At 33.8% G+C, this 12534-nt stretch overlaps 1 non-coding gene across 1 annotated transcript; it reads right to left on the reverse strand.

Annotated features, from left to right (window-relative positions):
* Positions 1-4598: 4598 nt before the first annotated feature.
* On the reverse strand, positions 4599-4671 carry Trnac-aca (transfer RNA cysteine (anticodon ACA)). Its single transcript has one exon. It is a non-coding gene; the product is annotated as a tRNA-Cys (tRNA).
* Between the last annotated feature and the right edge of the window lie 7863 nt (positions 4672-12534).

Consider the following 12534-nt stretch of genomic DNA (forward strand, 5'->3'; position numbering starts at 1 on the left):
CAATCAAGGGTGATTGAGTTCGTGTGAAAGAAAAACGATGCATAAAGAAGAAAGAAAGATCTTTTGGTTCGCATTAAAATGCAGTCGGTTTTCTGAGTTTAGTTGAAGCAGATGTCTCGGTTAGACGCGAAGATGCGTCGAAGAAAGAAACGTAAGAAAGTTTAAGTGGTCGACAATGCGATTCCTCTCTCCGTGTTCACTCGATAGACGAAATAAAGAAGCCATGCTATTAATTAGTGTTATGTTTCCTTGTAAGATGTTCTTCCAGCATCGACCAGAACGGCAAGAAAGCATCCAGAGAAAGGACCAGAAACAGATAAAAGTAATAAAAGGGATGACGACTTTATCGAAATAATACATATATAGACACACACTGGAAAGGACACGACCACATGTATAGACATACATAGATAGACGACCAAGCATAGACACTAAATAAGAGACTCGTGTAGAAATACTGATAGGTGTAGTAATCTATACATCTATAAAAGTGAACGTGTCTGTGTGTCTATGTACATTTGCCTACGCAATAACTCTGTCAATATTTAGTCTACAGACTCGAAATTTGATATACAGGGTACTGGGATCTGGGAAAATCTATGTAATCAGTTTTCGGTCAGACATTTGGCTGGTAAGGGGGTCAAAGTTCAACGATTTGTACCTTTGAGAACTCTACCAAACTCCTCCGCCAATTTATGGTCTAAACAGTTGAAATTTTAAATATATGTTCCTTGGATGTGGATCTAACTTAATAACTTGATTTGAGTCCAAAACTATAAATCTTAAGGGGTCATAATATGTGTCAAAATTTAAAAAATTGGCTGCTTTTTTTTTTTTTTTTTTTTGCTCAACACCCACCTACAAACATCCGGGCAACGCCGGGCAACGCCGGGCTGAAATACTAGTAATAATAATAATCACAAGACAGTAAATCTCATCACTTACAACGTTACACTCTCAGTCTCCCTTCCCCTTTCAATCATTGTAATGTATTTCGTTATTTCTTTCCTTTTTACCTTCTCCTTTATTTTTTCTTTCCTTCCGCCATTCTCCTCCTCTAACTTTATTCCTTTTAATCTTTTTTTCAATTTCTCTTATTTATCCTTCCTCGCTCCCTATTTGTATGTTTCTTTCTTTTTACTTTCTTTGAATCTTTTTCTTTCTTTAGTTTTCACTCTTTTTGTCGTTCTCGCCCTCTTCCCCTACCTTTCATTCTCTCGGCTCTTCCGTACTTTCCTTTACCTTTTCTTTCTCTTCCTTTTTATTATTTTTCTACCTTCCCCCACTTCTCTCGCTTTCTCTCTCATTCTCTTACTTATCTCCCTTTCTTATTGTTTGTTTCTTTTCCACTCCCCCTCTCTCTCTCTCTTCCACTTTCGCTCTACATTTCTTTCTATCTTTTTCTCTCTATATATTTTTCTCTATATATATCTCTTCGTTTCTTCCACTCGCTCTTTGTTTCGCTGCTAAATAAGTATTATATTTCATCGATCACAAAATACAATTATCGTCACTTAAAATGGTTGTGACAGAAATGGCGGCGAGATGGGTGGGCTCAGTATGTCGGCCAATGAAAACCTTGCACGTCCCGCGTGATGCATCATGGGAGCTCAAATAAGAAAGTACTGCGTTGAACCAATTATAAAAAAGAGCGGTTGAATTAAAACGAATCCAAACAAACTAATGAAAAATATGACTGAAAATTGAAAAGAAAGTACAAAAAAAAAAAAAAAAAATCAAGAAGAAAATGAAAAAAAAAGCATTTTCCAAACATGCGGATGAAGGTTATAATTTTACGTTCACCGAGCAATATTAAAGGCGTATCGATCAAATTTTTGTAAAGGAAAGAAAATGCCGGAAAAATAGATTTTTGGTCAGCTGCTTACAACATCCTAATTCTCTTCGGTATTAGGAAAATGAACAGTTATTTAAATAGCGGCATATATATATATATATATATATATATATATATATATATATATATATATATATATATATATGAAAAGATTTACCCGGCGTTGCCCGGTATTAAACGTAATGTAAAATCCTTAAAAAAGATAAAATAAAAAAAACAGAAAGAAAAATATATATATATATATATGTGTGTGTGTGTGTGTGTGTGTGTGTGTGTGTGTGTGTGTGTGTGTGTGTGTGTGTGTGTGTGTGTGTAAATTTATTAAATATACCTGCTCTGTTTACTCATTGAGCACTTTTTGGTAGACACATGTTTCATTGGATGTACTTCTAGGAAACTAAGCTCTACTGCCATAATGTATATATATATATATATATATATATATATATATATATATATATATATATATATATGCGACGTGTTTGGCTGTGGAATTTATTATATACAATCTCTCACATTCTGATTATCCTATCATAAGTTGCTCGCTTGGTTAGCATTGCTTGATGGCATCGTCCTTTCGAGTTAAAACTCCTACTTGTGAGATATTGGCTTGGGGTTATTAGCTGGTTGGATGACCGCGACCCTTGTTGAGACGAAGTAGGTTCATTTCACAGTCGGATTTCGGCGCGCTTTGCTTGATCTGTGTATGTTAATAGAAACTCTTGTGTGCGGGGCTTTTGCTCAGTTGGTAGAGTGCTGGCCTCGCATGCAAGAGGCTCGGGTTTCGAATCCTGAGTTCGGATGTGTCTAACTGATGAGCCCAAATGAGGGCGAAACTCGAGTCTTGGACTTTCGTTTCTTTGACTGTCATGGCTCTTGTGGGCTGCGACGTGTTTGGCTGTGGAATTTATTATATATATATATATATATATATATATATATATATATATATATATATATAAAATAAAAATTACAATTAAGTTTACAAAAATGATCCAAGATGGTAAAAGTAAAGTATATTATAAATAGTAAAGAGTTAATATTTATAAAGTAATCTCAACCAGATGTAAAAGCTCGATAAAACCAAATAGAAGATAGAGCTTATAATAAGAGCAAACAGTTAATAAAACATGTTAAAATACTTTTAAAATGAGTTAAAAACATATTTAATTTGAAAAAGAAACACTAAATAAGTGGATAGTCCTTAATCCGCGGAGTTTCGAAGAAATACTTTTCTTCTCATCAGAGGCTAAGATTTAGCAAAATGCGGGATCGGATTTTGCTTGCAAAAGTATTTGATGAAACTGCAAGTAAGTTATCAAGTAAGATCTTTTGCTAAATCCTACCCTCTGATGAGAAGGAAAGTATTTCTTCGAAACTCTGCGGATTAAGGACTATCCACTTATTTAGTGTTTCTTTTTCAAATTAAATGTTTTAAACTCTTTTTCAAAGTGTTTTTTAAATGTTTTATTAACTATTTGCTCTTATATATATATATATATATATATATATATATATATATATATATATATATATATATAGACATATACTTCCTTTCCTTATAATATATACCAATCCTTATTTAAGAAGCTCAATGAAATGACAGAGCAATATAAGGAATGAATGATAAAAGACTATATTCCAAAGCTCATGATGTTGACAATCTTACAATTTAATCCACTTAATTCAGTTTACATTTACAATTCTTGACAGTATCTGTTTCGTAGCACAAAACTAATCACTTAATTATTATATCAATTAGCGAATCTATTTGGCCCTTCTGATGAGTTAAGGCAAAATAGATTCACTAATTGAAATAATAATTAACTGATTGATTTTGTGCTACAGAAGCAAATACTGTCAAGAATTGTAAATTTTCAACTGAATTGAAGCATAAATTGTAAGATGATTATTAGAAGAATAAATTGTAAGATGGTCAGTTCCCCCACAAATAATGGTTATAACTGGGTGGATAGTTTCATGAGAAGAGTACACTTACTAAATTATCATTGCTTACAAAATAGGCAGAAGATAATGCCTTGCAGGATGCTCTCTTGATGCGCACACGACACTACTACCAAAAAAGGAGGAGATAATGCCTGGATGTCTGATCTCAATAAAATAAGACGGACGCCACACTACTTCCACACACAAAAAAAGAATGCATGATAATTCCTTAACCACAGAAAAGATATTATCACTAATACTAAAAATAAATGAGGAGATAATACCTGGGGAGATGAAACCAATACAATAAAACGGACACTGCACAACGCAACACTCCAAACAAAAATGAATGTGCTGGTAATCCGTGGGAGTATTCTGACGACAACAAAATGGACGCTATTTACATCCTTCCTCCTCCTCAAAAATAAGATGGTGGTTTGTCTCATGATCACAGAATAGGTAATACATTATCACTGCTTCCAGAAAAACGAAAGAGATACTGTGTGGGAGGATGGTTTCATAACAACAAAACGAAAGCCTCCCTCCACAAATGATTGATTTGTTTTATTTCATATTAGCGGCTGTGCCGCGTCGGCTCGCACAACGCCGAGTCAAACACAAAATCGAGTACACTCAACATCAAGTACACTCAACATCGGCTTACCATCAACGCTTACCGTGTGAACTCGGAGTATGGGAAATTCCCATATGCACAAAACAAAATCACTGAAAAAACAAAAATACCCTAACTAAGATAATGAGTAAATGTTGGATAAAATGATGGTTAAAATTATTACGAACTTGCCAGGATTCGAACCTGGTATCTTCTGATCTGTAGTCAGACACTGTATCCATTGAACCACAAGTCCTGTCCGTATGCCTAAAGATGTTAGCACGACTGTATACAGACAGTGCTAAATTCCGTTGACATGGGTAGGTAACTTTTTCGACAATTGCAAGAAACGGCTAAAAAAAACCTATTTCGGCCTTTTCGTATGACTCAGCGTTGTTTTATATATAGATAAGGACAATTTAGGGACTCACACCTTTCACGGAAAAAAAAAGAATTTTTAAATTCAGTGCATCCGTTCGAATTTTTATGAGCACACACACAAACACACACACACACACACACACACAAAATAATAAATATATAACATTTAGAATTTTATTAATAGTATAGATATAGATAAAAAAAAAACTGTCCTCAAATAACATACGCACGTCGCATAAATCGCTTTTGTTCACGTATATTTGTTTTATTAGATACTAGCAGGCTGCTCGGCGTTGCCTGATCCTAAATTACGCATAAATATTATATTTTAATTAATGTAGAATTGTTATGTATTATAAACAGAAATACTATAGGCATTAAACGTAACATTAAATTCCTTTTCACTCCTTGTACCTATTTACTATGCCTCCTCACGGGACAGAGTTAGACACCAGGGTCGTTTTTTAACGTGAAGAAAAGATACACAAATAAAAAAAATTGTCTCGGTCGTGAAGGACTGATCCTCCACCGAAAGAAAACAAGAAATTGAAGTGCAGCATCTGAAGAAAGATACTACACTTTGATCTTGACCAAAAGGCCAAGTAAGTTCACTTCTTGTAAGTAAAAACAAAATATTGAGCTGAGATCGAAAAACATAGAATCAACTACGATAACCATTAGACCAGCTGGACACGATCTTTAAAAAGTGTTTTCAAACCTATTTATTCTTGACATTAGGAATCTGTCATGTGAATCTCTCATGCATGCGCATTCGTGAAACAGTTGACAAACAGATGAAAATCCGAATGACCCTCATGTTCCAATTTTTTTAATTTTTAGTTCTTAGCAGCCCTTTTCCCGGATGAAAATTGATTAAAGCATTATCCCAATGTACATATATCAAATTTCAAATCTGTAGACCAAAATTTCGTTTAGTATATAGGTTGAGAATGTCCTCAAACAAACATTCCTACTTTTAAATATATATACGTTTTAAAACTGTCCTCAAATAGCATACACACTTCGCATAGATCGCTTTTGTTCACATATATTTGTTTTGTTAGAAACCAGCTGGGTTACCTGACCTTCGCCGGGATTGAATGATGATTAACGAATGTTTCGCATTCCCACATTTTTATTGTCATCCAAATCGGTGAAATGGCCCACTTTAAAATAAAATCGACAGATTGCCTGCTCAAGTTATGTACCCATAACGATGCACCGTGAGGAAGCTTCACGTGCCTCTCGCAGTGACTAAGTTCACAATATATTGAAGTCAACCTTGCACTGTAGAGAACCAACTGTTGAGTTTATAAAATTATTTTTTATACATAATGGCTTGAATTTTAGTTTAAAATGCAAAAGTCAAGTATCATGCTTCAATTGTACTCAAACCAGAAACATTAATTTCGAACGCGTCCCTGTCATATGAAAGAATCTACTGTTGATCTTATATGTTTGGATTTTCTGCTTGTGCGATGATAATGGTATGAATTTAAGTTTAAAATGAAAAGGTCAAGTATCCTGTTGCCATTGTTCTTTAAATAGAAACATTCATTTCGAACGCGTCCCTGTTATATCAAAGAGCCTACTGTTAATTTTGCTTTCGGCTTGCGTTGTAATAAAACTTCTCAAATGTTAGACTGTGTAAGGTGTTAACTTTGGTCAAAATCGCTTATCCCTTCTTTTATCAGATTATTTCGATTATCGATTATCGATACAACACCCATCTAAGAAACCTGCAAAGCGCATAAAGTACCTTCGTGTGAAATTTCATAAAATTCGATCCAGACGTTTTCGAGTCCATAGGAAAAAAGCTCATACGCATAGTCACATACAGAGACAAAGTTCCTTTTTATATGATAATATAGGTAGATTGATTTAAGAGGCCTTCAGAGCACTTCTAAATCAACCATGCCAAATTTCTTTCCTTTTTCACCCTGAGAAACGCTGTGTGTAAACAGACATATTCTGTCTATCATATTAATGATATACCACTTAACAGTGTTCTCACTATATTGCTATGTTCATGATTCCCGGACAACGAATGAAAAATGAAAAAAAAAAAAAAATGAAAAACAGATAGGTATCATTCAAACACTACTGTGTTTGAATATATGGTTAAGTGGCAGTTTTAGTCATTTAGAATAATTTTAAGTTATTTAAATGCTTTTAAACTGTCTGTTACTGTGTCAGTTTAGAGAGCATGCGGAAATGGAGTTTTTTTTCTTTGTAAATCTACACTTATCTACAGGATGTCCCAATAAAATATGCACACTCTTTAAATGACCATAGCACCAACATTTATTAGAAGAAAGAAAAGTTTCATACATCAAAATACTGTGAACAAATATAGAAACCAGTTAATTATCAAAGATGTTCAATTTATTGGCCATTGTGGTCCATGAACAGCTGACATTGCTCGCTGATTGAATAGAAAACGTTACTAATCAGTTCAATTGGTATGTTGACACATCTTCTGTCAATGGTTGCTTTCAACTCATTCATTGTAGCTCGTTTTATGAGGGTGCTTTATTCTGCTGGAATTGCTATTCTTTATTCCTAAACATCTCTTTGGAACGTAGCATAGCGTATTCATGCAGCAATTTGAGATGATTTAAATAATGTATATATTTTTTCGGGACACCCTGTATTTTGTCGAATTTTCCTATATAATAAACTCCTTTAAGTCGGGAGAAGTCTTTAAATATGAACCGATTTACAAATTATTTTTATTGTTTTCTGCGTAAATATGATTATATTTATGCTATAAAATATAGAAATACAATAAAATAAGAAAATGAACAGCTTGGAGCCGAAACCGTAACCTTGCTGCTAGTAGCCGTTCACGCTCCTACAAAGAAACGATTTCGAGATGGCTGTAATTTAACAAAATATGTTTCTGCGCTTGGGAAGTGAAAGGTATACTAAGCAGCACAGAAAGTTGTCATCAGTTAAATACGATAAAATTTGACACCCCTTTCGACGAATTATTGAAAAATTAGCCAGTGAGGATTTTATAGGTTTTCTAATTTAAAGATATTACAAGTAGATTGCCTGGTGTTGCTCGGTCGTAAGATACGCTTAAAGATAATATTTTAATGCATGCAAATTACAAATTTATTATCATAATACACTTTTTCTATCAATTATATTGATCCTAATATATATATATATATATATATATATATATATATATATATATATATATATATATATATATATATACTAGCAGGGGTGCCCGGCGTTGCTCGGGTGTTTGGAGGTCTATGCTGTGCAAAAAAAGCAAAAAACAAAAAAATGGTTAATTTTTTAAAATTTGACCCCTATTATGACCCCTTAAAATTTATAGCTTCGGGCTAAAATCACTTTATTAAGTTAGATCCAGGTTCAAGGAACCTATATCTAAAATTTCAAGTGTCTAGACCCAAAATTGTCGGAGGAGTTTGGTAGAGTTCTTAAAGGTCGAATCGTTGAAATTTGACCCCTTAACAGCCAAATTTCTGGCTGACACCCGTCACATCGATTTTCCCAAATCTCAGTACCCAGTATTTCAAATTTTGAGTCTATAGACTAAAAATTGACAGAGTTATTGCGTAGGGAAATGTACACAGACAGACAGACACACAGACACACAGACAGACAGATAGACAGACAGACACGTTCACTTTTATAGATATATAGATAATATATATAAGTGAGATCAAAAATAAATAATAGCCATGAGGTAGAATCGAAACCAAAGCATACAACTCTCCACTGATTCTTTTGCCTTTGAGCCACGCACATACGTACACACACCCACACACGCGCGCACACACACACGCACACACACACACACACACAAACATATATATATATATATATATATATATATATACTAGCTGTTAAGCCCGGCTTTGCTTGGGCCCTATGTACTGTTCATAATATATATATATATATATATATATATATATATATATATATATATATATATATATATATATATATATGCAAAATCCGATCCCGCATTTTGCTAAATCCTGCCCTCTGATGAGAAGGAGAGTATTTCTTCGAAACTCCGCGGATTAAGGATTATCCACTTATCTTGTGCTTCCTTTTTTAAAATTAAATATGTTTTAACTCTTTTTCAACATGTCTTTTAACATGTTTTATTAACCATTTGTTCATATATATATATATATATATATATATATATATATATATATAAATATATATATATATATATATATATATATATATTAAAAAGTTTGACTCATGTCCAGGGAATCTACATCTAAAATTTCAAGTGGTTTGACTCAAAATTGTCGAAGGAATTCGGTAGAATTTTCAACGGTCGACTATTTCAACTTGAGCTTCTTGGTAGCCAGATTTTCGCCCCAAAACTGATTAAAACCCTTGCTGCGTGTCTGAACGCCCTTTATATAAATATTTAAATTGAATCAATAGTTTGTTTGAAACCGCAACGATAAAATCTTTGGAACTTTGTACTTCTGGGCAGCCAAATTTTCGGCCCAAAACCAATTTAAAAGCTTGCCTTATGTCTGAATACACTTTATGTAAAATTTCAAATGTTTAGACCCAAAAATTGGCTGAGTAATTTGGTAGAGATCGCAGAGATCAATATTTTTTAAAACTTTGACCCCAATTTTACCCTTTTAACTTTTATTGCTTTGTGCTCAAATCAAATGAAAAAGTTTGATCAATATCCAAGTAACCTACATCTAAAATTTCAAATGTTTAAACCCAAAAGGCGGAGGAGTTTGGTAGAGTTTGGATATATATATTTTTTTGAAACCACAACTTTATAATATATAAGAATCTATTGAAAATTGACTATAATAGTATATGCAAAATCTGCATGAATTTAATTTCTATATTTAAGCGTATTTTACGACCGAGCTACGCTGGGTGTTCCTGCTAGCTTAGATAAATATTTAAAAGCTTTAACAAAAGAGCTACAATAATATCAGGGTGTCTCCATTTACGCTGATCTTCCACAGAATAGCAACATCAATATATTACAGATTAAAGAGTCCTCTGTGGAATTTCCACAGGTCCCATTAGTTTGTATTATTTGAATTGTTCGGACTACTGTTCTCATATCAGTTGTTAAAGCATCTGTATATATTTTCTGAAGCGTACTTTTATTTCAAGTAAAATATTTATTAACGACGCTTATAAGACAAATCATGGATTTTCTAAAATTCACAAACAGGCGATATTTAAAAAAAAAAAATCTCTTACAAAATAAAAAAAATAAAAAAAATGAGACGGCAAGTTGATCTTGGTCTTGTGAAGATTTCAAATAGATAATACAGTCGTTTATACACCTGCACAAATTGAGCAGACATAACTAATCTACAAATCAGATCGTCACGCCATAGATCTTCGAGTTTTTAAAGTATTCTTTCATAATTATCTAGTTTATCTCAGATTGAAAACATTAGCGATATATAATAATACCAGACAACTAAAGTGTTTTATATAATAATCGTGTTATTTGTTAAATTGAAGAAAAAACATTCGGTAAATTTGCCAAATTGAGAAGATAATGACATGGAGAAAAACCGGAAGTGTGCCGATGACGCCAAGCCCTATAATAGAGATAAGAGAGAAAACAAATGTACAACTATTTAAAGTAATGACAGAAAATATAGAAAACGACTTTACTTCTGTAGTGGAATCTGACCGCAATTAGATGATAACATTAAATGCTATTAAAACTAAGCTTCTTTTTTTTTTAACAACTACAAAAACCATTCACATCCACCAATTGGGATGACAAATAACACCCTACCTGAGAGCTCATCCTTCAAACTCTTCGGCTAAACTTTCACAGGTTACATAAATTTGAAGGCTGTTGCAAAGAAACTGTGTCCCCTCTACCGTGCTAGAAAATTAATTAGGTTGTATCAGGGTGTTGAATTTGGTCAAAATCGGACGGTTTCTTCTTTAATAAGATTTTTTGATTATCGATTTCCAATACGTATCAGAGGAATTCTATATACTAATTAAGTAGATATCACTGCTTTTAGTTGAAATTGGCACACAAAATCAGTAGATACCATATTTTTTTTTTCCGAATTTTGCTTTTATAGTGCAGCTGCACCTTAAGGGGAAACAATTTAAAGTATATTTTGTAATATAAGCTAATATGCGATATATATTTTTTTTATTAATCGCAAAGAAAAGGTTGAGGTTATTAACTGCGCAATATTTATTAACTGCGCAATATTTAGGTTTTGTCTGAAAATTATGTTTTATCTAAAAAAGCACAGTCATATACAGGATAGAGGGCGGTTAGGCAACTCTCTTGTTTGCATCGACTTAGAACGCTGCAGGGGTGCAATATATTGCGCAGGGTAAACGCGGACGTTTATGACTAGTAGGGATATGAGGAAATTAGATCCCCCCTCCTCGCGTTCAATAAGGCACACGTGTCGGTGTGGCTGTCTCTCTCTCTCTGCAATGCTATTTCCGTGAAACCACTTCCGTTGGTTCTTAAAAACAAAGTCTCCCTGAGGAGGTGTTGCGCCCAATTGGATTACTCAGAGCAGAACCAGCCCCCAGAGGTCGCTGCGCTTGACTGAGCTCCTTTCTGCTGTCCGTTTCTTCTATCGGTGCACAATGTCATATCAATTTCTAAAATATCATTATCATCCTATATTTTATTCATATGAAATGAAAAAAGGGAGTAAAACAGCAGATGAGCGGCCTGAATAGAATACGATGTAAAATTGTGTACAAACGAGGAAAATTGCATTCGTTTACGCACGTGTTAATATGACAACAATTGGGACCCAACACATTGTAGACTTCGTCACAAATTACATAAGACAAAGAATAACTCGACTCATTTTTTTTTCAGTTAAACAACACATTTTTTCCACCTCTTCATCTGATCGTGATCCTTCGTCTGTGCATACGTTCTTCTTTTTATAATCTTTTTCTTTTTCTTTGCCGTGACATCACTTCGCACAGAGCTCAACCATTTGCATATAGGTGCAATTTGCGTGTTCGCATGTTTTTTTTTTGTTTTTTAAAAAAAAAATATTATGACATCATGAACTTTTTGAAGTTAAAATCTATTTAGTATTAAGAATGAAATTTGAAGAAAAAACACCTTTTTTAATGAGTAAATATACCAGTATAATCGATGTATTAAATGATAGAAGCATAATGTGCCGCTATTCTGGAAATACTTGGCGCTGTGGTTTCACCTAAAAAGCGGATAGAGTTTTAGCTATGAAAATGTTAGATATAATGACAAAAAAGAGGGACAGTTAATTGGTTGGTTGGTCGTTTTTGTTTTACGGCATATCAACCCTTTTCGGGTTATTTAATGCCGAATCCAAAGATTTTGAAGAAAAAATTTTTTAATAGAATATATTTGTTGTTTTCACGTCGGTTTCTATTTAACCCATAGTTGGGACCCTGACAGGTACTATCACTCTGTGTCAGAGAGGACCTGGGAGCAATGGTAATTAAAGAGTGGCTCCAAACTCCCCAAAGCCCACAAGCTGGGGTCTCACCGCTGGATATAGTTTACGGTCATATCCAGGACCCCCATTGAGGGACTTTTACCCTCTGCAGGGGGGGGGGCAGTCGGCGTATTCTAATGCCTCACTGGCAGGGCCCGGCGTAGTGAATTTTACATTGATACGGTCTAATGTACTCAGCCACTTTTACAAAAAAAAATAAATAAATAAAAATAAATAAATAAAATAACACACGC

This window comes from Euprymna scolopes, chromosome 29, assembly GCF_053919585.1.
Source record: "Euprymna scolopes isolate OS-2025 chromosome 29, ASM5391958v1, whole genome shotgun sequence".
Classification (NCBI taxonomy): Eukaryota; Metazoa; Mollusca; class Cephalopoda; order Sepiida; family Sepiolidae; genus Euprymna; species Euprymna scolopes.